This window comes from Macaca fascicularis, chromosome 8 (genome assembly GCF_037993035.2).
Source record: "Macaca fascicularis isolate 582-1 chromosome 8, T2T-MFA8v1.1".
NCBI lineage: Eukaryota > Metazoa > Chordata > Mammalia > Primates > Cercopithecidae > Macaca > Macaca fascicularis.
In genome coordinates this window covers 112,531,230-112,558,612 of record NC_088382.1, presented here as the reverse complement: position 1 = coordinate 112,558,612, position 27,383 = coordinate 112,531,230, and the positions used below count along the sequence as shown (strand labels likewise).

Genomic DNA, 27,383 nt, shown 5'->3' with positions numbered 1-27,383 from the left:
AATGTGGATAATTCTGCGTACAGGACCAGAAGCTTCCTGGGAGGGGAGGAATGGAGACCTGGAACCCTCTCCCTTTTGAGGTTTATATAACTCCTCTGATAAATGGGGCAGTCCCAGCTAAGGTCCCCTGGTGAGAAAAGAGAAAAAGGCTCCAGAGAGGAACTCACTAGAAGCAAAGGGGAAGTCCCTGGGAAGCCCCTCATGTCCCAGTCACCCCGGTGTGAAAGTGGGCTTTGGGGAAAAGAATGATCATAAGATTGTAAGTTAAAGAGCCAAAGAGGTAAAGATTTCTAACAAGACAACACTGGGATCACCTTCCCTCCAAGGACCTCTTGACCAGTGAGGAATATTAACTTGCACGACTCTCATCTCAGCAGCAGCCAAGCACATACTGGACTACAAAACCAACTTTTTTTTTTTTTTTTTGAGACGGAATCTCACTCTGTTGCCCAGGCTGGAGCACAGTGGTGCAATCTCAGCACACTGCAAGCTCCGCCTCCCAGGTTCATGCCATTCTCCTGCCTCAGCCTCCTGAGTAGCTGGGACAACAGGTGCCTGCTACCACGCCCAGCTAATTGTTTTTGGTATATTTAGTAGAGACAGGGTTTCACCGTGTTAACCAGGATGGTCTCGATCTCCTGATCTCATGATCCGCCCACCTCAGCCTCCCAAAGTGCTGGGATTACAGGCGTGAGCCACCGCGCCCGGCCCAAAACCAACTTTTAATACCAGCACTGTAGAGTAGTAACAGAATCAACCACAATGGAAAATACGGGCCTACTGGAAACTGGTGAGAATTTCCAGTTCTATTTCTCTAATGTGAGCCACTAGAGTTTCCATAAATTGGTGAAGGGAGGCTGTTAACAATTTATCTAACACTCAAAAAGAATGTGATTTTATTGGTACTTGAATCTGGTGAAGGGGGTCATATGGTTACAAGTAATTCCAAAACAAAGTGAATAGTACATTAGGAAGAGGAATGGCTGGGCATGGTGGTTCATGCCTATAATCCTAGCAATTTGTGAGGCTAAGGGAGGTGAATTGCTTGAGGCTAGGACTTTAAGATCAGCCTAGGCAACATAGCAAGACTGTGTCTCTAAAAAATATTTTTTAAAAATTAGCCGGGTATAATGGTGCACACCTATGGTCCCAGCTATTCAGGAGGCTGAGGTGGGAGGATTGCTTGAGCCCAGGAGTTGGAGGCTGCAATGAGCTGTGATTATGCCACTACAGTCCAGCCTGAGCAACACAGTGAAACCTTTTCTCAAAAAAAAAAAAAAAAAAAAGAAGAAGAGGTGTGACTACTGCCAAGGAGGAAATCTTCCCAGAGGATATGAACCAAGCTAAGTCCTTCAGGCTTAAGAGGAGTCCCCAGGGGGATGATGAGGTGTGGCCATTCATCAGAAGGGCATCCTAGACTTTTCAGGACCAAAGCACAGAGGTGAGAAGAAACACCGTCCCCGGTAAATAATCTACATGGATCTAGAGCCCAGGAGGCACTGTAGGCAGGATGAGATCATGAAGGCCCTAGCAGCCATCATCAGACGTGTAAACTTGATTTCCATGACCCTGGAGACCGAGGCCTGAAGGATAAGTAAGGGAATGAAGAAGGCCCTGCTGGGATCGAGGTAAATCTGTCAAACTGAGTCTATTCCCAACTAAATAGACTTCTGCTATTTGTTGCCATGGAGGGGTGCAGACCCAGGGTTAGCAAATCTTCGAAACTGTCAAGAAAAGCTGGAATTCCCAATATTTATAAGACAGACCCAGATTTTTTAAGTTGGCAATTATTCCAAAAACCACTGAGGGGGCTAAACAAAACACCTTTAGTTGCAGTCAAGGGCCTCCAGCTCACCACCTCTGCTAGACTGAAGGGAGCTCTCAGGCACAGAAGTGGAAAGCTCAGATTTGCATATTAAAAGTCACTCTCAGGCAGTATGATTACAGAGAGTAAGAGACTAGAGATAGGCAGGCTGGTTAATTCAACAACAGACTTTTTGAGACTTCTGTGTGTGACAAGAGCTGGAGTCACAATAGTGAGGTTATGGAATCTCAAGTCTGGTGTGGGAGACCAACATAATGAACAGTCCCACAAATGTGTAATCATGCACTACGAGTGTACTCCAGGGAAGAAAAGAGGAAAGCCCAAATTGTGGGGAAATATGGAAAAGAACAGATTAAAGAGCTATTTTGGAAGTCTGGCAACAACTTAGATCGGGGAGAAAAGAAAGGGCATTTCAAGGTCTTACCCGGGTGAGTGGGTAGATGCTGTTGTGGAAAGAAGCAGAAAAAAGGGCATGGGAAATCCTGTCATTATTTAGAGTTACATAAACAGAGGAAAATGTGGTTTAAACAGATGATGCAAAGGAATGAGTGAAGTCCTACATTTTCATTTTTGTCATCTTATGGAGGCTTCCAAGCTGCCATATTTGCTTCTTTCTGGAGATAAACCCATCCTGCCCATCTCACAAGGCACTTGTATTAGTCAGGATTCTCCAGAGAATCAAAACCAATAGGATCTATGTTCATATCTACATCTATATTTATTTATTTGTTATAAGGAGTTGGCCCACATGATTATGAAGGTTGATGAATCCCCAAATCTGTAGTCAGCAAGCTGGAGACCCAGGAGAGCCAAAAGTGTGGTTTGAGTCTGAATGCTGGCAGGCTAGAGACGCAGGACAAGACAGCATTTCAGTTCCAGTCTGAAAACAAGAAAAAAGCCAATGTCCCAGCCTGAAGACAGGCAGGAGGAGTTTTCTCTTGCTAGTGGGAGGGTCAGCCTTTTTGTTCTATTCAGACCTTTAGCTGATTGGATAACATCCATTTGTATTGGTGAGGGGGAGTCTGCTTTACTCCACCTACCAATTCAAATGTGCATCTCAAGCCGGGTGTGGTGGCTCACTCCTGTAATCCCAGCACTTCGGGAGGCCTGAGGCAGGTGGATCGCTTGAACTCAGGAGTTCAACTCCAGCCTGGTCAACATGGTGAAACCCCGTCTCCACAAAAATACAAAAATTAGCCAGGCGTGGTGATGTGCGCCTGTAATCCCAGCTACTCGGGAGGCTGAGGCAGGAGGATCACTTGAACCCAGTGGGCAAAGGTTGCAATGAGCCAAGATCACACCACTGCACTCCAGTCTGGGCAACAGAGCCAGACCTTGTCTCAAAACAAACAAACAAACAAGAAAAGTTAATTTCCATCCAAAACACCCTCACATACACCCCCAGAATACTTGACCAAATGTCTGGGCCATCATCTTCTCTCTCACGGGCTACTGTCATGGTCTCCTAACTGGACATGATGCTGTCTGTGCTAGTGATTTATCTGTGATCTTCAAGATATCCTTCTATGCTCTTCTCTGTAACCCTGGGGTTGGGATGATGCAAACTAAATCTCTCCACCTCTCAGCTAGCTGGCTTCCTGTTCTGTTTTCCAATGTGAGGCATTAGGAGGAGATCAGAAAGCAGAAGGAAAGAAGGGACTTCTACCTTGTTTTCCATTTCCTGTTTTAAATTTTACTTCAGTAGCAGCACATAACTGGCACTAGCTCCAGTTTCTGAGTATTCTCAGTACCAACCTTGCTGTGCCTCCCCTCAACCCCCAGGTGCCAGCAGCAGCCATGCCACACCCCCTCACCTGCTGGGCTGCACTCCAGGGAGGTCTGAGCACCTGCAGAGCCACGCCCCTTTGGTGGAAGTACCAGCCAGACAGCAACCCCCTCATTAGAGATCTGAGTCAGGCAGAGCCGCCCTCAGAAATCCAAGCACCAGGCCCGTGGGCCCCTCCTCCAAGCTCCTCAGTACAGGCAACTCCACCTGTTCCCTCCTGTTCCTCAGCCTTGGGAGCAAGAGCTGCTTCCTGCAGTTGTTAATCCCTAGGTTACCTAGCCTCTTCCTTTTTTCTTTTACTCTTTCAGCCTTCTAATGCCTGTGAAGCCAATTCTTGGTATTTACTGAAATACCTACAGTGTTTTCTGTTTCTGACTGGCCAATGGCTGATAACTCTTTTAATCCATTTTCCATTTAGCAGACTTTTGAAATCAATTTTCCATTTACCAGTTATCTTTTGAAAATGTGGCTCACTCCCCAGCTATACTAGTCACGGTGCTGGGTTTCAAACAACAACTTCTGGCTAATGTTTAAACGGAGAAGGGATTTATTGAAAGCGACTAGGGAGCTCAGAGAATCAAGAGGAAGACTGGAGAACAAAGCACCAAGTAAGGCTATCACAGCAAAGCTCCCAGCATGGCTTGCTATGCCACTGATACCATACTGCAGGAGACATATGGGCAGTCAGGTGTCAGTGGACATTGGTTGCCTTATGCTGGACTCTGCTGCCACAGCACACTCATTCCTGGGTGCTCCTGACCCCACCACAGCCACCCTATTAATTTCTAACTGACCTTACGTCTTGGAAGATGATCTCATGATTCAAAGTCCCATGTAGGAGCATCTGATTGACATTCTAAGTGCCAGGGGACGGGGAGAGAAACCATCTTTTCTATTCAATTCTAAGTTGTGGCTTCAGTAGTGGAACTGATGCCTGATGTGCCATAAGTTTTGTGATTCCCAAAAATAAGAAGGGCTTTTCAATACCCAGGGTGATGATGATCCAGTATGTTGTCTAAAACCATCCAATAGCTTCCCCTCTCACTTACAGTAAAAGTCCCAGAACTGGCCTTGATGTCTGCTATGATCTGGCACCACCTAACTTTCTGACCTCATCTCAGGCCAATCTTCCATGCTTGTGTTTCTGTCACATGGGGTTTCTGTGTGTCCCTTGAGCATGCCATGCTCACTCTGACTCCAGGGAATCACTGTTCCCTCGTTCTGGAGGATCCTTCTTGCTTCCAAGCATCGCTCAGATACCTTCTCCTCAGTGAAACCTTCCTAAGGAAGCCTCTAGCACATTCCTCTTCTCTTTGTAGCACTTGTTTGCTGTGTTGATTTGTTTTTGTTTTCTTGTGTGTTGATTTGTTAATTAGCTGCCTCCCCTGCCTGGAATGTCAAGTCTGTGATGTCTGTTCATTGCTGCTGCGTCCCAGCACCTGGAAGAGTGGCTGGCTCTGGGCAGGTGCTTACTGTTTTTTGAATGAACAGACAGCTAGATGGCTCAATTCTGTTTATTAAAGAGTCCTACTTGATAAAAGAAAAGCAAAACAATGTTATAATGAACAATGGCAAATTAGATTCCATTTTTTAAATGGATGCTTTTTAAAATAATTAACTTTAGAACGCATCCATGACATTTCTTTTGGAGGTTTCACTAAGGAGTTAGGGCTTTAAGGTGGACCCTAATGAGGCTGTTTTAATCTTCGGGAGAGACTATGGTTTCCTTCTCATGGCCACCAGCTAGCAGTCCTCCATTTTATAAATTAAAGCAGAAGGTAAGGTTTAGGTAAGGAAAGCCACAAAGCATACCACATTCATACTGAGTATGAATTTAATATATATATATTTTTTTGGCTTTTTGTAGTTTGAGTTTTTTTGAGACCGAATCCAGGCTGGAGTGGAGTGGGGTGATCTTGGCTCACTGCAGCCTCCACCTCCCAGATTCAAGCGATTCTCCTGCCTCAGCCTCCCATGTATCTGGGATTATGGGCACGCACCCCTACATCTGGCTAATTTCTTTTTATTTTTTACAAAAAACATACAAAAAAAGAGATGGTGTTTCACTGTGTTGGCCAGGCTGGTCTTAAACTCCTGACCTTAAGTGATCCACCCACCTCAGCTTCCCAAAGTGCTGGGATTACAGGCATGAGCCACCATGCCTAGCCTCATACTCATACTGAGTATGTAAGAGGCCATATAGCATAATTGTTGTTAGCATCAATTTGGGTGTTTGGAGGCAACAAGGTTGGTACTGAGAATACTCAGAAGCTGGAGCTAGGGCCAGTTATGTGCTACTACTGAAATGTTTTTTTTTTTTTTAGAGATGGACTGTCACTCAGTCGCCCAGGCTAGAGTGCAGTGGTGTGATCTCTGCTCACTGTAACCTCCGCCTTGCAGGTTCAAGCGATTCTCCTGCCTCAGCCTTCTGAGTAGCTGGGATTACAGGCGTGCACCACCACGCCCGGCTACTTTGTTTATTTTTTTATTTTTTATTTTTTTTGAGACGGAGTCTGGCTCTGTCGCCCAGGCTGGAGTGCAGTGGCCGGATCTCAGCTCACTGCAAGCTCCGCCTCCCGGGTTCACGCCATTCTCCTGCCTCAGCCTCCCGAGTAGCTGGGACTACAGGCGCCCGCCACCTCGCCCGGCTAGTTTTTTGTATTTTTTAGTAGAGACAGCATTTCGCTGTGTTGGCTAGGCTGGTCTCGAACTCCTGACCTCAGGTGATCTGCCTGCCTTGGCCTCCCAAAAAGCTGGGATTACAGGCGTGAGCCACTGCACCTGGCCTGAAGTCTTATTAGCTGTATGTTTTTGGCTCTGACCTTGGGCAAGCCACATAACCTCTCTTTGCTTCAATTTCCCATTTGCAAAATGGGAATAATAACTGCATGTACACATAGGGCTGTTATGAGGACTGAATGAGTCAGTATATAGAAACCACAAGAAAAGTGTCTAGCATATAGTTACCTTTGATAAGTATAAGTAATATAAGCATAAGCCAGTCTTATGGTTTGGATCATATTTGTATGTTGATAAGAGCAACTTCAACAAGATAAAAGTTTATATATCTTTCAGGGGCCAGGTGCGGTGGCTCACGCCTGTAATCCCAGCACTTTGGAGGCAGAGGTGGGTAGATCACCTGAGGTCAGGAGTTAGAGACCAGCCTGGTCAACATGGTGAAACCCCGTCTCTATTAAAAATATAAAATTAGCAGGATGTGATGGTAAGTGCCTGTAATCCCAGCTACTTGGGAGGCTGAGGCAGGAGAATCACTTGAACCCAGGAGACAGAGGTTGCAGTGAGCCAAGATCAAGCCATTGCACTCCACCCTGGGCAAAAAAGTGAAACTCTGTCTCAAAATAAAATAAAATAAAGTTTACATATCTTTCAAATAAAAGAAGTCAGAGCTAGGCAGCCCAGGGCTGGTATAGCAGCTCCTTGGTCACTGGGGACAGAAGTGCCGTCTTCCTCCACCCCTCCACCACCATTGAATACATGCTTTATATCCTCAAAGTTCAGGATGGCTGCCAAAGCTCACATCTGCATTGTAAGCACCGGAAAGTAGGATGGGAGAAGGGTAAATAAGGACATACCTCTCGGCCACATCAATACCCTATAAGAAACCTTCCCACGGGGCCCTGGATAGTTCTTTCATTTGCATCTCTTTGGCTACAACTTAGTCACATGGCCACACATAGCTGCCAGGGCTACTGGAAAATGTATTTTCACTGGATGTGTACACTGCAAATAAAGCTGGAATTCCATTACGAAAGAAGAAAGGAAAAACGGATATGGGCCTTTTGCAGTTATTTAACGCCTCCAAATTTTAGTTTTTTCCTTTTAAAGTGGGAACAATAGTACATGCCTCATACAGCTGTCTGGAAGATTACATGAAGAAAGCTTAAAAACTGCTAGCACAGCCATGACACACACTAAGTAAATATTAGCTGTTATCACAAGAAGGAAAAAATGTATCTCTGCATGCTTTTAAAAATAAGATACACAAAACCAAACGGAACAAAAAGAAGAAAAAATATTCCCACACAAAATGCTGAGTAACTTCAGAGAGAAACCTACTCTATCTATGGGTTTCTTCCACCTTTTTGTTGCTTTGGCCTTCTTTATCTCAACTGACTCTCAGCTGACAAAGTTCCAGTTTTAAATATCATATCACCCCGCTTTGCTGCTTACAAAGGGCCACTGTGTCTGGGTGGGCCACCTCAAACTCACTGTTCTGGATCTTTCCAGTCTCGCCCACCACCAACTGCTGTCCAACTGTGACCAGTGTTCTCATCCAGTGGTTCATAAACCCGGCTGACCTTAAGACTCACTTACCCAAAGAGCTTTATAAAAATACAGACTCCAAGTTCCCACCCCAGGAATCAGCCCGAAACATTCCCCTACAACCGCTTCAGCTGTGTCAAACTGGCTTGGAGTTTTCTTGGACTAAGTGACTCAGCAACTTGAATGTTTATAGAGTACAGACAAATATATCTTGTAACACAAACTAAGTGTTACCAGGAGCCAGGCACTGATCTAAAGCACTTTACATGGACTAACTCATTTAAGTTCTATTATTCTCCTTTATATAGATTAGGAAACCAAGGCACAGAGAGGATAAGCGACTTGCTCAAGGTCACATAGCAAATGGGGAACTGGGAGCTGAGATTTAAGCCTCAACCTGTACACTTCACCTGTACGCTCTACCACCCTCCAGTCTATATTAAACAGTTAAGGCACTCCAATACAAATTACAAAAAAAATTTAACAGACTTCCTCCTAGCATTTATTAAATAAATTGACAAATATTCTTATATCAATTGATATTATTCTTATGATTATTTGTTTTCCCAAGAACCTGTGGCACAGACAAGTCTGTTATAAAAGTATTTCAGGCAGTCATCAAAATGGTGTTAAAATTATATTTTTATGTGTGCATAGGTACACAATGATGCTCTTTATGTAAAGAAATATATCTGCACAAACATATATACACATACCTACTGTACATGCCTATAGACAGTCTCAGGGGAAACAGAGAAGTGTGACAGTTAATTCCAGGAGGTAACATTTTGGCGGATATTTCTTTCCCTCTTTAAATTTATTTGAAATAAACATTTGAATTTTGTGCCTTTTCCACCCTCAACGCTGCTGGGCCCGCAGGTCTCTGTTGAGCAGCGGATGCGGGTCTCTGTTCCACAGGATGGGGTTTATTGTTAAAGTGGTTAAGAATAAGGCCTACTTTGCCGGGCGCGGTGGCTCAAGCCTGTAATCCCAGCACTTTGGGAGGCCGAGATGGGCGGATCATGAGGTCAGGAGATCGAGACCATCCTGGCTAACACGGTGAAACCCCGTCTCTACTAAAAATACAAGAAAATTAGCCGGGCGAGGTGGCGGGCGCCTGTAGTCCCAGCTACTCGGGAGGCTGAGGCAGGAGAATGGCGTGAACCCGGGGGAGCGGAGCTTGCAGTGAGCCGAGAGCGCGCCACTGCACTCCAGCCTGGGCGACAGAGCAAGACTCCGCGTCAAAAAAAAAAAAAAAAGAATAAGGCCTACTTTAAGAGGCACCAAGTGAAATTTAGAAGACAACGAGAGGGTAAAACTGATTACTATGCTCAGAAACGCTTGGTGATACAGAATAAAAATAAATACAACACACCCAAACACAGGATGATAGTTTGTGTACCAGAGATATCATTGGTCAGATTACTTATGCCTGTATAGAAGGGGATGTGACAGTCCGCAGCATATGCACATGAACTGCCAAAATATGGTGTGAAGCTTGGCCTGACAAATGATGCTGCAGCGTATTGTACTAGCCTGCTGTTGGCCTGCAGGCTTCTCAATAGGTTTGGCATGGACAGGATCTATGAAGGCCAAGTGGAGGTGACTGGAGATGAATACAATGTGGAAAGCATTGATGGTCAGCCACGCGCCTTTACCTGCTATTTGGATGCAGGCCTTGCCAGAACTACCACTGGCAATAAAGTTTTTGGCACCCTGAAGGGAGCTGTGGATGGAGGCTTGTCTGTCCCTCACAGTACCAAACGATTCCCTGCTTATGATTCTGAAAGCAAGGAATTTAATGCAGAAATACACAGGAAGTACATCACGGGCCAGAGTGTTGCAGTACATGTGCTACTTAATGGAGGAACATGAAGATGCTTACAAGAAACAGTTCTCTCAATACATAAAGAACAGCGTAACTTCAGACATGATGGACGAGATGTATAAGAAAGGTCATGCTGCTATATGAAAGAATCCAGTCTATGAGAAGAAGCCCAAGAAAGAAGCTAAAAAGAAGAGGTGTGGCTAGGTGCGGTGGCTCACGCCTGTAATCCCAGCACTTTGGGGAGCCTAGGTGGATGGATCACCTGAGGTCACGAGTTCGAGACCAGCCTGGCCAACATGCTGAAACCCCATCTCTACTAAAAAAATAAAAAATTAGCCAGGCATGGTGTCAGGCGCCTGTAATCCCAGCTACTCGGGAGGCTGAGGCAGGAGGGTTGCTTGAACCTGGGAGGTGGAGGTTACGGTGAGCCAAGATCACGCCATCACACTCCAGCCTGGGAACAAGAGCTAAACTCCGTCTCAAAAAAACGACAACAACAACAAAAGAAGAGGTGGAACCATCCCAAAATGTCCCTTGCTTGGAAGAAAGATTGGGTAGCTCAAAAGAGGGCAAGCTTCCTCAAGGCTCAGGAGTGGACTACTGAGAGCTAAATCAAACAACTTTCTGTGAGGATTTTTCAGATAAACACAATAAACTTATTGACAGCAAAAAATAAAAACAAAAACAACACCCCCAAATTTGAATTTTTTTAATAAAAAATTCCTAAATTAAAAAAATAAGATGTTGTATGTATTTTGAAGCAAAAGCTTTGTGAAATAATAAATAATGCCTGTCTGTTTTCTTGGAGAGCCCTGCAAACCCTTCATTTAAAATTTCTCCACCCTGGCTAACATGGTGAAATCCCGTCTCTTCTAAAAATCCAAAAAAAAAAAAATTAGCTGGGCGTGGCGGCAGGCGCCTGTAGCCTCAACTACTCAGGAGGCTGAGGCAGGAGAATCGCTTGAACCCGGGAGGCAGAGGTTGCAGTGGGCCGAGATCGTGCCACTGCACTCCAGCCTGGGTGACAGAGTGAGACTCTGTCTCAAAAAAAAAAAAAAAATTTCTCGGCCTGCGCAATACAGTGAGACCTTGTTTCTACAAAAATAAAAATAAAAAAATTAATCAGGGGCCGCGCACAGTGGCTCATGCCTGTAATCCCAGCACTTTGGGAGGCCGAGGCGGGCAGATCACAAGATCGGGAGTTCGAGATCAGCCTGGCCAATATGGTGAAACTCCATCTCTACTAAAAATACAAAAAAAATTAACTGGACATGGTGATGTATTCCTGTAATTCCAGCTACTTGGGAGGCTGAGGCAGGAGAATTGCTTGAACCCGGGAGGCAGAGGTTGCAGTGAGCCAAGATCGTGCCACCGCACTTCAGCCTGGGCGACAGAGTGAGACTCTGTTTCAAAAAAAAAATTAGGCATGGTGGTGTGCATCTGTAGTCCCAGCTACTTGAGAGGCTGAGGTGGGAGTATTGCTTGAGTCATGACGGCGGAGGTTGCAGTGAGCCAAGATCCTGCCACTGCACTCTAGCCTGGGGAACAGAGTGAGACCCTGTCTCGAAGTAACATTTCTCCTTCAAGATAGTTTAGAATGAAATTTGGTGGACATACGGGATTACCAGTGCGCTTGCATAGTGGTGAGGGCATAGGTTTTAGAGTGTAACAGATGTGGGTTTAAATTCTGGCTGTGAAGCTTCCTGGCTGAGCAACAGACTTCTGAACTGCCCAGGTCACTGAACTGCCCAGCCTCGCTCACGCACTGTCTGTGTAAAGGTTCAAGGGCCTGGACATTTAGCAGGCTGAACATGTGTATCTCGGTAACTGATATAAGGTAACCATATGGTTAGCAAGAGTCTGTCATCATCAGAACATAACTGTTTTTAAATGCCAATCACAAAACTGGCATTTTTGGATAATAATAAAAGTTATAAATAATAATTTACTATTGAAAGCTCAGCCTCCACTCTTTCAAAGACATTTGAGAAATGGAAAACGTCACCCTGACCTCAGGGATCCAGCTGAAGTTGGTTTAAGAAATTGTTTCTAGGCTGGGTGCGGTGGCTCATGCTTGTAATCCCAGCTCTTTGGGAGGCTGAGACGGGTGGTCGGAAGTTTAAGACCAGCTTGGCCAACGTGGTGAAACCCTGTCTCTACTAAAAACACAAAAATTAACTGGGCGTGGTGGTGCACACCTGTAATCCCAGCTACTCAGGAGGCTGAGGCAGGAGAATCACTTGAACCCGGGAGGTGGAGTTAGCAGTGAGCCAAGATCATGCCACTGCACTCCAGCCTGGGCAACAGAATGAGACCCTGTCAAAAAGAAGGGAGGGAGGGAGGGAGGGAGGGAGGGAGGAAGGAAGGAAGGAAGGAAGGAAGGAAGGAAGGAAGGAAGGAAGGAAGGAAGGAAGGAAGGAAGGAAGGAAGGGAAGCAAAAAAAAGAACATTTCCAGTTTGATGCACATATGTTATTAGGAGAGGGCAAAAGTCTATCCTCTTCTGAACTTTGTTTTCCAAAACAGATTTATCTGCAGTCATACTTGGCCTTATCTCCCTGTGATGATTCATTTTGGATACAAACTTAACTGGGCCATAGGGCAACCAGATATTTGATCAAACATCATTCTGGGTGTGTTTGTATGTTTCTGGATGAAATCAACATTTGATAAAGCAAAGCAAAAATGCAGAGGAAAAAAAGGGGAAAAAAGAAAATAGTCTTGGAATTGCTAGACCGAGTACAGCCAATTGTCCTCCCTAATGTGGGTTGGCCTCATCCAATCAATCAAAGGCCTACATGGAACTCCCTACGGCAAGTAAATGGGAACTCCTCCTGCGTAACTGTCTTCCAGCTAGGACGCTGGATTTTTTCCTGCCTTTGAACTCATTCTGAAACATCAACTCTTCCTAGGGTTCAAGCCTGCTAACCTTGAGACTGGAGCTACATCATCAGTTCTCCCGGGTCTCCAGCTTGCCAACTGCGACCTTAGAATTTGTCAGCCTCTATAACCACTTGAGCCAATTCCTTACAATAAATCTCTGTGTCTCTCCCTCTCTCCATAAACACACACACACACACACACACACACACACACACTCACTCTCACACACTCCTATATTTTTTCTGGGGAACCCTGACTAACGCACTCCCTTTCTGCTGTCTCTGTATGGGGCTCTCTCCATCCTACCCTCAGGCATTGCCACCCCCTGTGCCTGAATGGTGGCTCTTAAGGCCTTTTTCTCCTAATTCTGGTTCATCTGGCTTCCTCCCCAATTGCTGCTGAAACTGCTTTCTGAGAGGTCACCAGCGACTTTCTTGCTGTCAAATCCAGGGCTCAGCCTTATCTTCCTGGACCTTGCTCTGTTAGACATCACTTCCCGCAGGTCTCCAGGCACCGTTCTTTGTGTCTATAAATGTGCTACAATTTCCAGTAGCCTTGAGTCACTCTCTAGCAATGACAGCATTTCTGGAATCCCAGCTTCTTATTGGTCAGGAGTTTGGTTTCTGGAACCTTGAGCTCTCAGTTCTGCCACTTCTGCCTGCATGACGCAAGTTGCTTAACCTTTCTGTGCCTCAGTTTCCTCATCTGTAAAACAAGGCTGTGGATAATGTCTACCTCTCAGGTTGTTGTGAGAAATTGATGCATTAGAGCCTCGTCATATAGGAAGTGGTTTGTAAATGTTAACTATTATCTGAGTGCAGTCTCACCTCCCTTTCACTCCTCAATATACCAGATCCTGTCTCAGGCCCTACCACTCCTGAGAAACCACTTCATCAGGTCACCCATGACCTATTACTTGTCAGTATCTTCTGCCCTGTGTTTCTGCCCCTCTGTTGCACTTGATGTTCTCAATAACGTCCTCCTTCCCTCATTTACTGCCATTTCCTGCTGCACACATCACGTCCTAGTTAAACTGAATGAAAACACATACCCCTGGGGTGTTTGCTCACCTCCAAGCCTTTGCTCTTGCTGAAACCGTACCCCTCCTGTCACACCGAAGGCTCCTTCTCACTCTCACACAGGTAGTCCTTACCTCCAATATCCAACCCCGCTCATCCCCCTCACCCCACCTTCCCTAGTTAACTTCCACTTATCCTTTAAGCCTTTCCTCACGCCTTGCTTCCCCAGGAATCCCTTCCTATCCCACTCTCCCACCAAAGCTGGGTTAGGTGTCCCTTTCTGGAGCTCACATAGCACCCACGTACTTCCCACGCTGTACCGTATTTCTGTCTCTCCAAAACAACTGTAAGTGCCTTAAATTCAAAATCATTTCTTATTCTTTTTCGAGTTGCTAGCATTGACATGGTGCCAGACACATACTAGGGACTTAGTAAATGTTTATGGAATGAAGTGATCAATTAATAATATTAATACCTGTTTACTTCCATGGAGTCTTAGAAGGACCCAGGACAACTAGACTTGCAGGGAGTTAGGGGATTAGAAACAAATCAGAAGGAAAGGGGAAAGAAAACCTGCATAAAATTTTGCAATGTGTAGTAAGGAAGTTGGAGACTGGTAGTGTTTGGCAGGAGTACAGGAGGGCTTGCCATGCAGAGAAACTCTCAAAACAGAGAAGCAGTGCCCATTGGAAGGCTGACTTCACATTCCTCTAAGCTGTGCTTCGGTTCTCTCACAAAATTGCTAGCTAAATAGAAGGCAGAGGAAACGTGAAGAAAATGTATATCCACTCTCCTTCTTGTGCTCTTCCAAAAAAAGCACAGTTAAATCCATATGGCTTGAAAAGATTCTTCCAAATGCATGTTAACTATGCATTTTTATGCTGGAAGAAATGAAAAAGAAAAAAATTTGTTTTTAAAAACTTGGGAGAAATACAGAACATTCTCTGTCGATTGATATAGATTCCCATGGACATTATCAGGTTATTATCTCCTTGTGAACAACTCCCTTGCAAGCCAACCATTACATCATCAAGCACAGAACCCAAAGAATGTCTGGGTCTTTAGTACCTTTGTTATCATTGCTTTTGTATTTGACATTAGTTGTCGTTGAGAGAGATTTACCATCCACCATTCCTAGAACCAATCATCACCTAACAGGTAAGAAGCATTGAGCATTAGTACTCACAACTTTTAAAAAATTAAAATCTTCACCTTTTTTTTAAACAGATAATACATTCACATGGTTCAAATTTCAAGAGCTACAAAAGAGCGTACAATAAAAACTTTTCCTCTACTCTGTCCTCTCAGAGGTCTTCTGGTTATACAAAAAGACACATGGTCAGGTGCAGTGGCTCACACCTGTAATCCCAGCACTTTGGGAGGCCAAGGTGGGCAGATCACCAGAGGTCAGGAGTTCTAGTCCAGCCTGGCCAACGTATTAAAACCCCGTCTCTACTAAAAAATACAAAAATTTGCTGGGCGTAGTGGCGGGTGCCTGTAATCCCAGCTACTTGGGAGGCTGAGGCAGAATTGCTGGAATCCGGGAGGTGGAGGTTGCAGTGAGCCGAGATTGCACCATTGCACTCCAGGCTGGGGGACAAGAGCAAGACTCTGTCTCAAAAAAAAAAGAAAAAAGAAAAAAGAAAAAAAGACACATGCATACAGGTATACATTTTTTCCCAAAACCTGCTTTCTGTTATATCCTGCTTACATACAATCCTGCATCTTGCATTTTTCATGTAACAATCAATTTGGGAAAGTGTTTCACATCAGTATATAAAGGAAGTTTTTCGTTTTATTTGCTGCATTGTATAAATAGACTATGATGTATTTAACCCTTCCCTACTCATGGACATTTAGGTCGCTTCCAATATTTTGTTAAGCAAACAGTGCTGAAATAAATAACCTGTACCTACATTACTTTGCATATGTGCCAGGATATCTGTGGCATAAATTCCTAGAAATGGATTGGCTGGGCCAAAGGGCATGTTTATTTGTAATTTTCTTAGCGGTTGCCAAAGTTCTGTCCGTGGAGGTTGTCGTACCAATTTACCCTCCCACCAGCTTCCCTGTGTTCCACCAACAGTGTCAGCCAACTTCCAGGCTCTGCCAATTTGGAAGATGAAGAACGACATTTTGATACACTTCTAGCTTGTGTTTCTCTTATTATTGTGTATGGCTGTGCCTTCCCCACCCCCCGCCCCCCGAGACAAGGTCTGGCTCTATCACCCAGGCTGGAGTGTAGTAGCATGATCTTGGCTCACCGTAACCCCCATCTCCCACGCCCAAGCCATCCTCTCACCTCACCTCAGCCTTCCAAGTAGCTGGGACTACAGGTGCATACCACCATGCCTGGCTAATTTTTGTGCTTTTTGTAGAGATGGGGTTTCACTGTCTCACCCAGCTGGTCTCAAACTTCTGAACTCAAGCAATTCACCTGCCTCCATGGTCTCAAAAAAGGCTAGGATCATAGGCGTCAGCCACCACACCCAGCCTTTTTTACATTTTTTGTTTTTTTGAGCCCTCAGTGCTAGTCACCCTTCTCTCTCTCTCTCATTATAAAATAGTAACAATAATAGCTCACACTTAGGCAGTGGCTTGCCATTGCCAGATACATTGTAGGTGTCTCATTTAGCCTGTCAACAGTCCTGTGTTATAGGTACTGTTCTCACCCCTGGTGTACAAATGAGGACATTGAGACTTACTGTGTTTAAGTGACTTGCCCAAGGTTTCACAGCAATAAGTGGCAGAGCCAGGGCTTAAACCCAGGCTTCTATGACCATAAAGACAATTTTCTTAAAAATTAGGCAACTTTAGCCAGGCACAATGGCTCACTCCTGTAATCCCAGGATTTTGGGAGGCTGAGGTGGGTGGATCACTTGAGACCAGGAGTTCAAGACAAGCCTGGACAACATGGTGAAACCTTGTCTCTACTAAAAATACAAAAATTAGCCAGGCATGGTGGCGAGTGCCTGTAATCCCAGCTACTCTGGAGGCTGAGGCAGGAGAATTATTCGAACCTGGGAGGCAGAGGTTGTAGTGAACTGAGATTGCACCACTGCCCTCCAGCTTGGGTGACAGAGTAAAACTCTGTCTCAAAAAAAAAAAAAAAAAAAAAAAAAAAATTAGCCCACTAATGTTCTTTTGCACTCCTGCCATCTTTTCAGGGTAATGTCTTCTCACGTTCCTGCCTCCTTTCGAGATGGCTTGTGCTGTAAGGGGACTACACTAACATGTGGACCCAGGCCTCTGAGATGAGACTGATGCTGGCTGCAGGCTTCCAGAAATGCAGCCACATGAGAGGAGTGAGTAACCATTTGAACAAACACTAGTTCATGAATTATTATTTCTTTCTTTTTTTTTTTTTTTTTTTTTTGAGACAAAGTCTCGCTCTGTTGCCCAGGCTGGAGTGCAATGGCATAATCTCGGCTCACTGCAACCTCTGCCTCCTGGGTTCAAGCAATTCTCATGTCTCAGCCTCCTGAGTAGCTGGGATTACAGGCACGCACCACCACGCCTGGCTAATTTTTTTGTATTTGTATTAGAGATGGGGTTTTGCCATGTTGTCCAGGCTGGTCTCAAACTCCTGAACTCGGGCAATCCACCCTCCTCGGCCTCTGAAAGTGCTAGGATTACAGGCATGAGCCACTGTGTCCAGACTGAATAATTATTTCTTACTAGCAAGTTCAGGCCTACAAGTAAGGAAGAAGTGAAGTTCATTCATTCAACAAATATTTAGGGAGCTAGGCACTGTTCAGGTACTTGGAAACAGCAATGAACAAGATAAACTGGGTCTCATAAAATGTACATTAATGGCCAGGCATGGTGGCTAACGCTCATGATCACAGCACTTTAAGAGGCCAACATGAGCAGATTGCTTGACGCCAAGAGCTCGAGACCAGCCTGGGCAACATGGCAAAACCCCGTCTCTCCCAACAAAATTACAAAAATTAGCCAGGCATGGCAGTGTGCACCTGTGGTCCCAGCTACTCAGGAGGGTAAGGTGGGAGGATCACCTGAGCCCAGAGAAGCTGAGGCTGCTATGAGCCATGATCACGCACTGCACTTCAGCCTGAGCGATGGAGTGAGATGCAGTCTCAAAAAAAGTAAAAAAACCACAAAGACTAAAAATGTTACATTAGATAATAAATAAGAAAATTTGTAAAAATTGATAGTAAGTGCTATACAGGTTAAAACTGCATATTTTGTAAAAAGGAGCTGCTTTGGATTTGTTCATTGGTATAAGGCCTCTCTAAAGGGGGTGCCAGTTACACTGAGCAGAAAATGACATGAGGGAACCAGCAACTGAAGTTCAAGGGAAGAACATTTTAGGCAGAGGGAACAGCCAGTGCAGAAGTCCCAAGTCAGCAACAAGCTGATGCACACTGTGAGGGAAAGCCCGTTGAGCTGCAGCCCAGAGGAAGGGGGAAGGGAGGTTTTGGCAGAGGCTGGAGTGGTAGGTGTGGTCAGATCTCACCTCAGGACTCTGTGGGTCAGGAAAGAGAACTTGGATTGTGTTATGTCCAAGGGAGGCCATGGGAGATCTTAAACTGGGGGACAGAGGGTGTACGTGTGATACAATCTGATACTGTTTTTAAAAACCATCACTCTGGCTGTAGGGGGAGAGCAGATTCTAGTGGGTAAGTGAGTGAGTAAGGGGAGCAGTTGGAGGCTATTGCAGTGGCTTGGACTGGAGATTATGAAGGCACGAACAAGAGTAGTGCTTCTCAAACCTGAGCAGGCATCGGAATTCTCTGAAGAGTGCCATCTCCAGAGTTTCTGATTCTAGATGGAAATGACCTCAATATTTTGCATTGCTAACAAGTTATCTGGTGATGCTGATGTGGCTGGTCTGTAAACCCCGCTTTTAAGTAACATTGGACCAGAGTGGAGATGCAAGAAGTGGACTGATTTCAAACCATTTTGGAGGTAGAGTTCATAGGATTTACTGATAGATTGCATTTGCAGGGGAGAAGAATCAAGGTTGACCTTGAGTTTTTGGTTCAGCAACTGAGGGAACAAATGCCAGCATATACTGAGAGTGGAAAACCAGAAGGAGGTACAGATTGAGGGGGAAAAAAATCAAGAGTTCTGTTTTGGGCATGTTAAATTTGAGATCCCTGTGAGACATTCAAATGGAAATGTCAGTCACGCAGTGGGGAGTGCTGGTATTGGAGCAGGAGGTCAGGATATCTCAGTGTAGAGATGAAATTTAAAGTGATGGACTAGACACAATGGCCTTCTGAGAGCATGTACCTGGGGAAGGAGCGTGGGACAGAGTCCTGGCATTTAACATCTAGAGGTCAGGAACAGGAGGGGAGACAGTGGACAGGAGGACAACCTGGAGAAGAATGTCACTAATGCTCAGAGGAGAAAGACTTTCAAGAAGATGGCCAGCAATGTATAATAACTGGAAGCAAGGTCAGTACAAGAGAGCCAGGGAGCAGAGGAGAGGATCCTCTGAGAAGGGGAAGAAAGAATGAGTAAGAAGGACTGAAGACCTTTTGAGAATCCACAAATCTTTGTAGCTGCAGCTGGATTCTTCATGCACTGTGATTAGCCATTAACCAAAAACAGAAAGAGGCCCCATGCTTTTCTTCTGGGACAGTGAAAGAGGTGGAAACCTCAGCTATCCCATCTCACTCTCCAGCCAGCCTCAAGTCCTGAGGTGGAGGCAGCATTCAAGGCGGGGACAAAACAGATTGAGTCCTGGGAAGTGGGAGAATGTAGGCAGGAGGCTGTCATGGGAATCAGAAATGACCCTGGGTGGCTTCTCGGACAGGCCTGCATCGTTCTGGAAACTTCTTCACTTTAGCCTCAAAGAAACAAGCATCCCTAGTCCCCATCCAAGAGCAATTCCTCACCCAGTGTTTGTAAGCCCTGGGCCGCCTGCCGCAGTGGAGCCGTGGCTCCACTGCCCGTCTCCTCCCTCTTCTGTATTTTTGATGGCTTCCTCTAGCCTGGCTCCTTCCCCTCAGACTACAATAATGCCACTCCAGCCGAAAATAAAGCTCTGTCCTCCACCCTTCCTTCCCTGTGCTACTGCTTTCATTGCTTTTTCCCCAAACTTCCTATGTCAATGCTTGTGCTTCCTCACTTTCTTTTTCATCCGCAACCACTAGAATTTGGCTTCCATCCCTGCCACTGTCTCAAAAGCCACAGCCCTCTCCTAATCATCAAGTGAAGGGCCTGCTCCTGTTGGCCTTCACCTCTGGCCATCTCTCTGCTCCATTTCACACACTGGCCACCCACTCCTTCTGGAAACTCTTGCCTCCTTCTCTCACGCCCTCACCATCCCACACAAAGGCTTTCCTCCCCAACCCCAGGGTCTGTGGTCCATGATTCCCCGTGTTCATCACCCTCTTGGCTCTTCTCTACTCTCTCCTGGTGATCTCATCCACACTCTCACAATCACCCAGTTATGAATTGGTGACTTCCAATTGCTCTGGTATTTCCAGGTGCCTATGTGACATTTGCATGTTCCACAGGCATTTTAAAGATGCTCAAAACAAAATCTGAACCCACAGTTTGCACTTAATAACTTTTATTTATTTGTTTATTTATTTTTTGAGATGGGGTCTTGCTCTGTCACCCAGGCTGGAGTGCAGTGGCGCGATCTCAGCTCACTGAAGCCTCCGCCTCCCAGATTCCAGCAATTCTCCTGCCTCAGCCTCCTGGGTAGCTGGAATTACAGGCATGCACCACCACGCCAGGCTAATTTTTGTATTTTTGGTAGAGACAGGGTTTCACTGTGTTGGTCATGCTGGTCCCAAACTCCTGACCTCAGGCAATCCGCCCACCTTGGCCTTCCAAAGTGCTGGGATTATAGGCGTGAGCCACCGTGCCTGGCCAATACATGTATTTTAAGTATATGTTTGTCAAATGAATTATTTTCTCCTTGCCCACTCCTCCCTTTTACATAGTGAAGAAAAAGTAGTAAAAAAGAAACAAAACACAAATACCTCCTCCCCTTTTGGATCACCTCACAGCATTTTCCCTCACCACATGTAATTGGTTGCTTGGTCTGATTGATTCCATCTCCAAAGCGTTCTGAATTTTTCCTCTCCTCTATTCTTCTTTCCATTCCTTTTCGGCTCTTCTCCTCTCTCTGGCTAACATTGGAGACAGTCAAATGGTTCTTAAAACTGGCTATACATTGGAATCCCCTGGAAGATGTAAAAAAGCCTGATGCTGGGCCGGGCGCAGTGGCTCAGCACTTTGGGAGACTGAGACGGGCGGATCACGAGGTCAGGAGATCGAGACCATTCTGGCTAACATGGTGAAACCCTGTCTCTACTAAAAATACAAAAATTAGCCGGGCGCGGTGGCGGGCGCCTGTAGTCCCAGCTACACGGGAGGCTGAGGCAGGAGAATGGCGTGAACCCGGGAGGCGGAGCTTGCAGTGAGGCGGAGCTTGCAGTGAGTGGAGATCGCGCCACTGCACTCCAACCTGGGCGACAGAGACAGGCTCTCAAAAAAAAAAAAAAAAAAAAAAAAAAAAAAGCCCAATGCTCTGCGTGACCCCGATCAACTGAATCGGAATATCTGAGAGTGAAGCTGGGTGCAACAGCGTTTCTAAGAATCACTACAGGTAATTATAATGTACAGTCAGATTTGAGAACCAGCCAGGTGCAGTGGCTTATACCTGTAATCCCAGCACTTTGGGAGGCCGAGGCAGGCGGATCACCTGAGGTCAGGAGTTCAAGACCAGCCTGGCAAACATGATGAAACCCTGTCTCTACTAAAAATACAAAAATTAGCTGGCCATGGTGGCGGGCGCCTGTAATCCCTGCTACTTGGGAGGCTGAGGCAGGAGAATCCCTTGAATCCGGGACGGGGAGGTTGCAGTGAGCTGAGATCACACCACTGCACTCCAGCCTGGGCAACAAGTGCAAAACTCCATCTCAAAAAAAAAAATTGAGAACCAAAGATGGTATCCTTCTCCAATAACCAGTATTATTTCTCCCCCCAAAAATAAAAAATAAAACCTGATATTAGCACTCTCCTGCTTTTCACATAAAGACGAATACATTAGCTTACCCCTGTAATCCCCACATTTTGGGAGGCCAATGAAGGCAGATCACCTGAGGTCAGGAGTTCAAGACCAGCCTGGCCAACACAGTGAAACCTTGTCTCTATGAAAAATACAAAAATTAGCTGGGTGTGGTGGTGGGTGCCTGTAATCCCAGCTACTCAGGAGGCTGAGGCAGGAGAATTGCTTGAGCCCTGGAGGTGGAGGTTGCAGTGAGTCAAGATCACACCACTGCACTCCAGCCTGGACAACAGAGCAAGACTCTGTCAAAAAGAAGAAAGAAAGAAAGAAAAGAAAAGAAAGAAAGAGAGAAAGGGAGGAAGGGAGGAAGAGAGGAAGAGAGGAAGAGAAGAAGAGAGGAAGGAAGGAAGGAAGGAAGGAAGGAAGGAAGGAAGGAAGGAAGGAAGGAGAAAGAAAGAGAGAAAGAAAGAGAAAGAAAGAAAGAAAACTTCAGATGAGAGTGCAGAGTTTTAGGACAGTGAAACTACTCTGTATGATACTATAATGATGGATATATGTCATTATGGATTTGTCTAAACCCATAGAATATACACCACCAAGGACAAACCCTAAGGTAAACCATGGGCTTGGGGTTATTGTGATGCATCAACGTGGGTTCATCAATTGTAACAAGTGTACCACTCTGGTAAGGGATGTTGATATCATCAGGGAAGTTATACATGCATAGGGGTGAGGAATATAAGGTAAATCTCTGTATCTTCTTAATTTTGCTGTGAACCTAAATCTGCTCCAAAAAAATAAAAAGATTTTGAGAAGACACAGCAGGACTCTTACCTTGGACTCCAGTTTCAGGAGATAATGTGAATCTCCTTAAATTATATACAAAATATTGTATATGAGGAGAGGATTCATTCATTCTCAAAGGAGTCTGATTCAAAAAAGATAAGGAAATAGTACCGGAGAGTAGTTAATGGTCAACACTTACTGTGTGCCAGGCAGTATACTAAGCACTTTATATATACTGGCTTATAAAGTGCTTATCAAAACTCACCCAGAAGGATGAGTATAGCCCCTATTTTACAGATGATGATTAAGCAGCTCCCCCAGATGATGATTAAGCAGCTCCCCCAAGTCAGCAAGTTCTTGGAATTTGGATTCACACCTAACTAGATCTGCTCTTTACTGCCTCCGTGGTTTGCAGGACTAATTCAAGTCTTTTGGCACAGCAAACAAGGCTCTCCACCATCTGCTAATTGAATGCATCCTTCCTTACCCTCTCATTCTCTGAAGAAATCATGTAGTCCATGCTTCTGTCCCCCTTATATGCTGCACCCATTCCCTGGAATGTCCTCCCTTCACTTCCCTGCCAGGCAGAATCCTATTCACACTGCAAAGGTCAGCATGAACATCCTCTGCAGCTCTCTGAAACCTTCTCTCCTCTCCCTCATTTTCCCAGAAGACATTGATTATGGCACTTTCAGCATCTGATGATAGTGGTGTTCATGTCAGACAGAGTTGAGAGAAGCAGCTGTGTCTTGTTCATCTGTAGCTCTCCAACATCTTGCAATGCCCACTGGCCCATAGGTGGGGCTCAGTGGACATTTGCTGAAAATAATATAAGTGTGCATTCTACTTATCAGAGAGTACCTAGGTTCTAAACTGGGGAAAATAGACCTTTGTCTTATGAGAATGACGTTTAATATGTTCTTATGTTGCCAGGATATCCCTCTGATCTCATAGGGTCATTGTTAAGATTAGTTCAAATAATTATTTAAAAGCACTTTGCATTGTTAAACACTATGAAAAAGAAGGCTTGATTATTGACCAACTCTCTGCTCACATCCAGCAGCTTATGGACCATTATGCATGTCAGGAAATGCAGATTTAACAGCCACCAGCTACATGCCTTCAAAAAGTCTGTCATCACATTGGCATCTCCTGCTTGGAAACAAACAGTTTCCTCATTGCTGTGGCATTCTGCACAGCTGAAAGGGCCACACCAGGAAAGCCCAAATGAATAAATACTCACTTCAAACTGCTTTTGTAAAACATGTCTCCAGAGTCTCGAGAGGTACAAACAAAATTGCTCTTACAGAGGTGAGAGAAGACAGAGGTACCCGAGTGCAGTTGTACATACATGGATCATTATGAAACTTCCCAATTTTGATAGCATTCTGTTATGCCAACCCTAAAATACAATACGTGGGAACAAATTATATTAATTTGTCTTTTAATGAAAATCATCAAATTGTGGCAAAATCATGATGTTTGATGTATCCTAATTTTAAATATTCTCATATTTTCTAAGTATTATTTTTTTAAAAAAGAAATAAATGTTATTTTGTCTATTTAAGGTATACAGCATGATGTTATGAGATACATATAAACAGTAAAATGGTTACTATAGTGAGGCAAATTAATATATCCATCATCATACAGTTACCCCCCTTTTTGTGGCAAGAGCAGCTATAATCTATTCATTTAGCAAAAATCCCAAATGCCATACACTATTATTAACTCATGTTGCACATTAGATCTCCAGACTTGTTCATCCTACATGTCTGCTACTTGTATTCTTTGACCTACATCTCCCCTGTTCTCCCCTCTACCTGCCTCTGGTAACCACTGTTTTGCTCTCTTTCACTGTAGTTGGACTTTTTTCTTTAGAGTCCACATATAAGTGAGATCCTATAATATTTTTCTTTAGGTGTATGGCTAGTTTCACTTAGCATAATGTCCCCTAGATTCATCCATTTTGTGGCAAATGGCAGAATCTCCTTTTTTGAGGCTGAAAACATTTCGCTGTATAGATGTGCCACAGTTTCTTTATCCATTCATCCACTGATGGACACCTAGGTAGCTTCCATATCTTGGCTATTGTGAATAATGCCACAAAGAACATGAGAGTGCTGATACATCTTTACAAGGTGGTGTTTTATTTTATTTTATTTTATTTTATTTTATTTTATTTTATTTGAGACAGAGTTTCACTCTTGCTGCCCAGGCTGGAGTGCAACGGCACCATCTGGGCTCACCACAACTTCTGCCCACCTCCCGGGTTCAAGCGATTCTCCTGCCTCAGCCTCCAGAGTAGCTGGGATTACAGGCATGCGCCACCATGCCCGGCTAATTCTGTGTTTTTAGTAGAGATGGGGTTTCTCAAGTTGGTCAGGCTGGTCTCTAACTCCCAACCTCAGGTGATCCGTCTGCCTCGGCTTCCCAAAGTGCTGGGATTACGGGTGTGAGCCACTGTGCTCAGCCTACAAGGTGGTGATTTCATTTCCTTTGGGTATAAACTCAGATTGCTGGATCCTACGGTGGTTCTATTTTTAATTTCTTTGGGAACCTCCATATTGTTTTCCATAATGGCTGCACCAACCTACATTCCCACCAGCACGTAAGGGTTACCTTGTCCCCACACCCTGGCCAACACTTATCTTTGGTCTTTTTGATAATAGCTCTCCATGGGTGTGAGGTGACATTTCATAGTGGTTTTGATGTTTTCTTTTTATATACCTGTTGGCCATTTTTATGTCTTCTTTGAAGAAATATCTATTCAGGTCCTTTGCCCATTTTTAAAGTTGGGTTATATGTTTTCTTGTTATTGAGTTGTATGAGTTCTTTGTAAGTTTTGGATACAACCACTTACCAGATACATGGTTTGCAAATATTTTTTTCCCAATCTGTAGGTTGCCTTTTCAATGTGGTGATTGTTTCCTTTGCTATGCAGAAGCTTTTTAGTTTGATGTAGTCCTACTTATTTTTACTTTTGTAGCCTGAGCTTTTGCAATGATATGCAAAAAAAAATCATTGCCAAGGCCAATGTCAAGGAGCTTTTCCCCTATGCTTTTTTTCTAGGAGTTTTATAGTTTCTGGTCTTATGCTTAGGTCTTGTATGCATTTTGGTTGATTTTTGCATGTGGTGTAAGATAAGAGTCTAATTTTATTCTTTTACCTGTGGAAATCAAGTTTTCTCAATACCATTTATTACAGATACTGTACTTTTCCCAGGTGTCTTCTTGTTACTCTTGCCAAAAATTAGTTGACCATATAGGTTTGGGTTTATTTCTGGGCTTCTAAGTATTCTTAAAGATTACCTGGCCAGGCACAGTGGCTCACACCTGTAATCCCAGCACTTTGGGAGGCCGAGGCAGGCAGATCACGAGGTCAGGAATTCAGGACCAGCCAGGCCAACATGGTGAGACCCGGTCTTACTAAAAATACAAAAATTAGCCGGGTGTGGTAGCTCACTCCTGTAATCCCAGCTACTTGGGAGGCTGAGGCAGGAGAATTGCTTGAACCCAGGAGGCAGGGCTTGCAGTGAGCCGAGATCACACCACTGCACTCCAACCTGGGCAACAAGACAAGACTGTGTCTAAAAAAAAAAAAAGTTTCTCTGGTTTGCCCCACTCGCTAGTGAAAGGTTAGAAAGTTCATTGGTGGGGAGTTATTTCCAAGCCCAATCCTATAATCCGATGCAGAAAAAAATTATAAAACTGATGATGGCCTCATATACCAAGCATCATAAAGTTTGAGGCATGAAAAGGAGGGAGAGGAGAATAAAGAGAAGAAAAAGAGAAAGACACACACAAAAATACTAAAAATTGAAAGTCTATGCGAACAGGTTGAAAGGCAGTGGCTTAGGTCTGTAATCCTAGCACTTTGGGAAGGGAAGCAGGAAGATCACTTGAGCCTAGGAGTTTGAGACCAGCCTGGGCAACATAATGAGAGACGCTGCCTCTACAAATCAATTTTTAAAAATTGACTTTTATTTTTTGACTACAGGTGGTGTACACCTGTAGTCCCAACTACTTGGGAGGCTGGGGTGGGAGGATACATTGAGCCCAGCAGGTCAAGGCCGCAATGAGCCAAGATTGCACCATTGCACTCCAGCCTAGGTGACAGAGTAAAACCCTGTCTCAAGGCAAAAAAAGAAAAAAAAAGGAAAAATTACTTGATTCCCCATCAGTGTTGAACAACTTTCACAGTAAGAGTTATAATATTGTGGCAAGAGCAGCTATAATCTATCCATTTAGCAAAAATGCATGTGCATACATGTGTTCATGTACTCAAAGTAAACTATTAAAAGGAAGTCTCAAACTGCAGAGAAAGACCTTACCAACTGTGGACTTCATTTAATTCTTCTAACACAACAGCATAATGAAGATTATGGTTAAGAGTTCTGGCTTTGAAGTCAAACTGTTGGGTTTGAATCCCAGTTCTACTTCTGACTGTGACAGAAATTCCTATTTGTTTTCCATTATCGATTCTCCCTTTGTTCCCTGAATTTTAGCTGTATGAGTCACCTTCCAGTCAGACTACATTTCCCAGATTCTTTTGCAACTGGGTATGACCATGGGACCAAGTCTGGCCATTGAAATATTAGCCCAACTTCCAGGTTATGCACTTAAAGGGGAAGGTTGTGTCTTCCACTTCCTCTCATTTCTCCCATTGGAATGCAGAGGTGGCACTGTTCCATCTTTGACAAGGTAGAATAGGGTATTCCCCAGAGAAGGCAGCACAAGAAGAAAGAAGAAACCTGGGTCCCCAACAAGACTCAGCTGTCTTATCAGCCCTGGACTGCTCATGATGAGACTAACATGAGAGAGAAACTACTTCTATTTCGTCTAAGCCATTGTGACATTATGCCTTAGGAGTCAAATGGATTTCCTTAAAAGTAACAGGGATTGGGCCTGGTGCAGTGGCCCACGCCTGTAATCCCAGTACTTTGGGAGGTCAAGGCAGGCGGATCATGAGGTCAAGAGA

At 44.6% G+C, this 27,383-nt stretch overlaps 1 long non-coding RNA gene and 1 pseudogene across 3 annotated transcripts in view; one reads left to right on the top strand and one right to left on the bottom strand.

Annotated features, from left to right (window-relative positions):
* LOC102127192 (uncharacterized) overlaps nt 1-27,383 on the bottom strand; it is a 122,645-nt gene that overhangs the window by 46,948 nt on the left and 48,314 nt on the right. The gene's annotated exons all lie outside the window — the stretch shown is intronic.
* On the top strand, nt 8,976-10,058 carry LOC123566763 (large ribosomal subunit protein uL18 pseudogene; annotated as a pseudogene).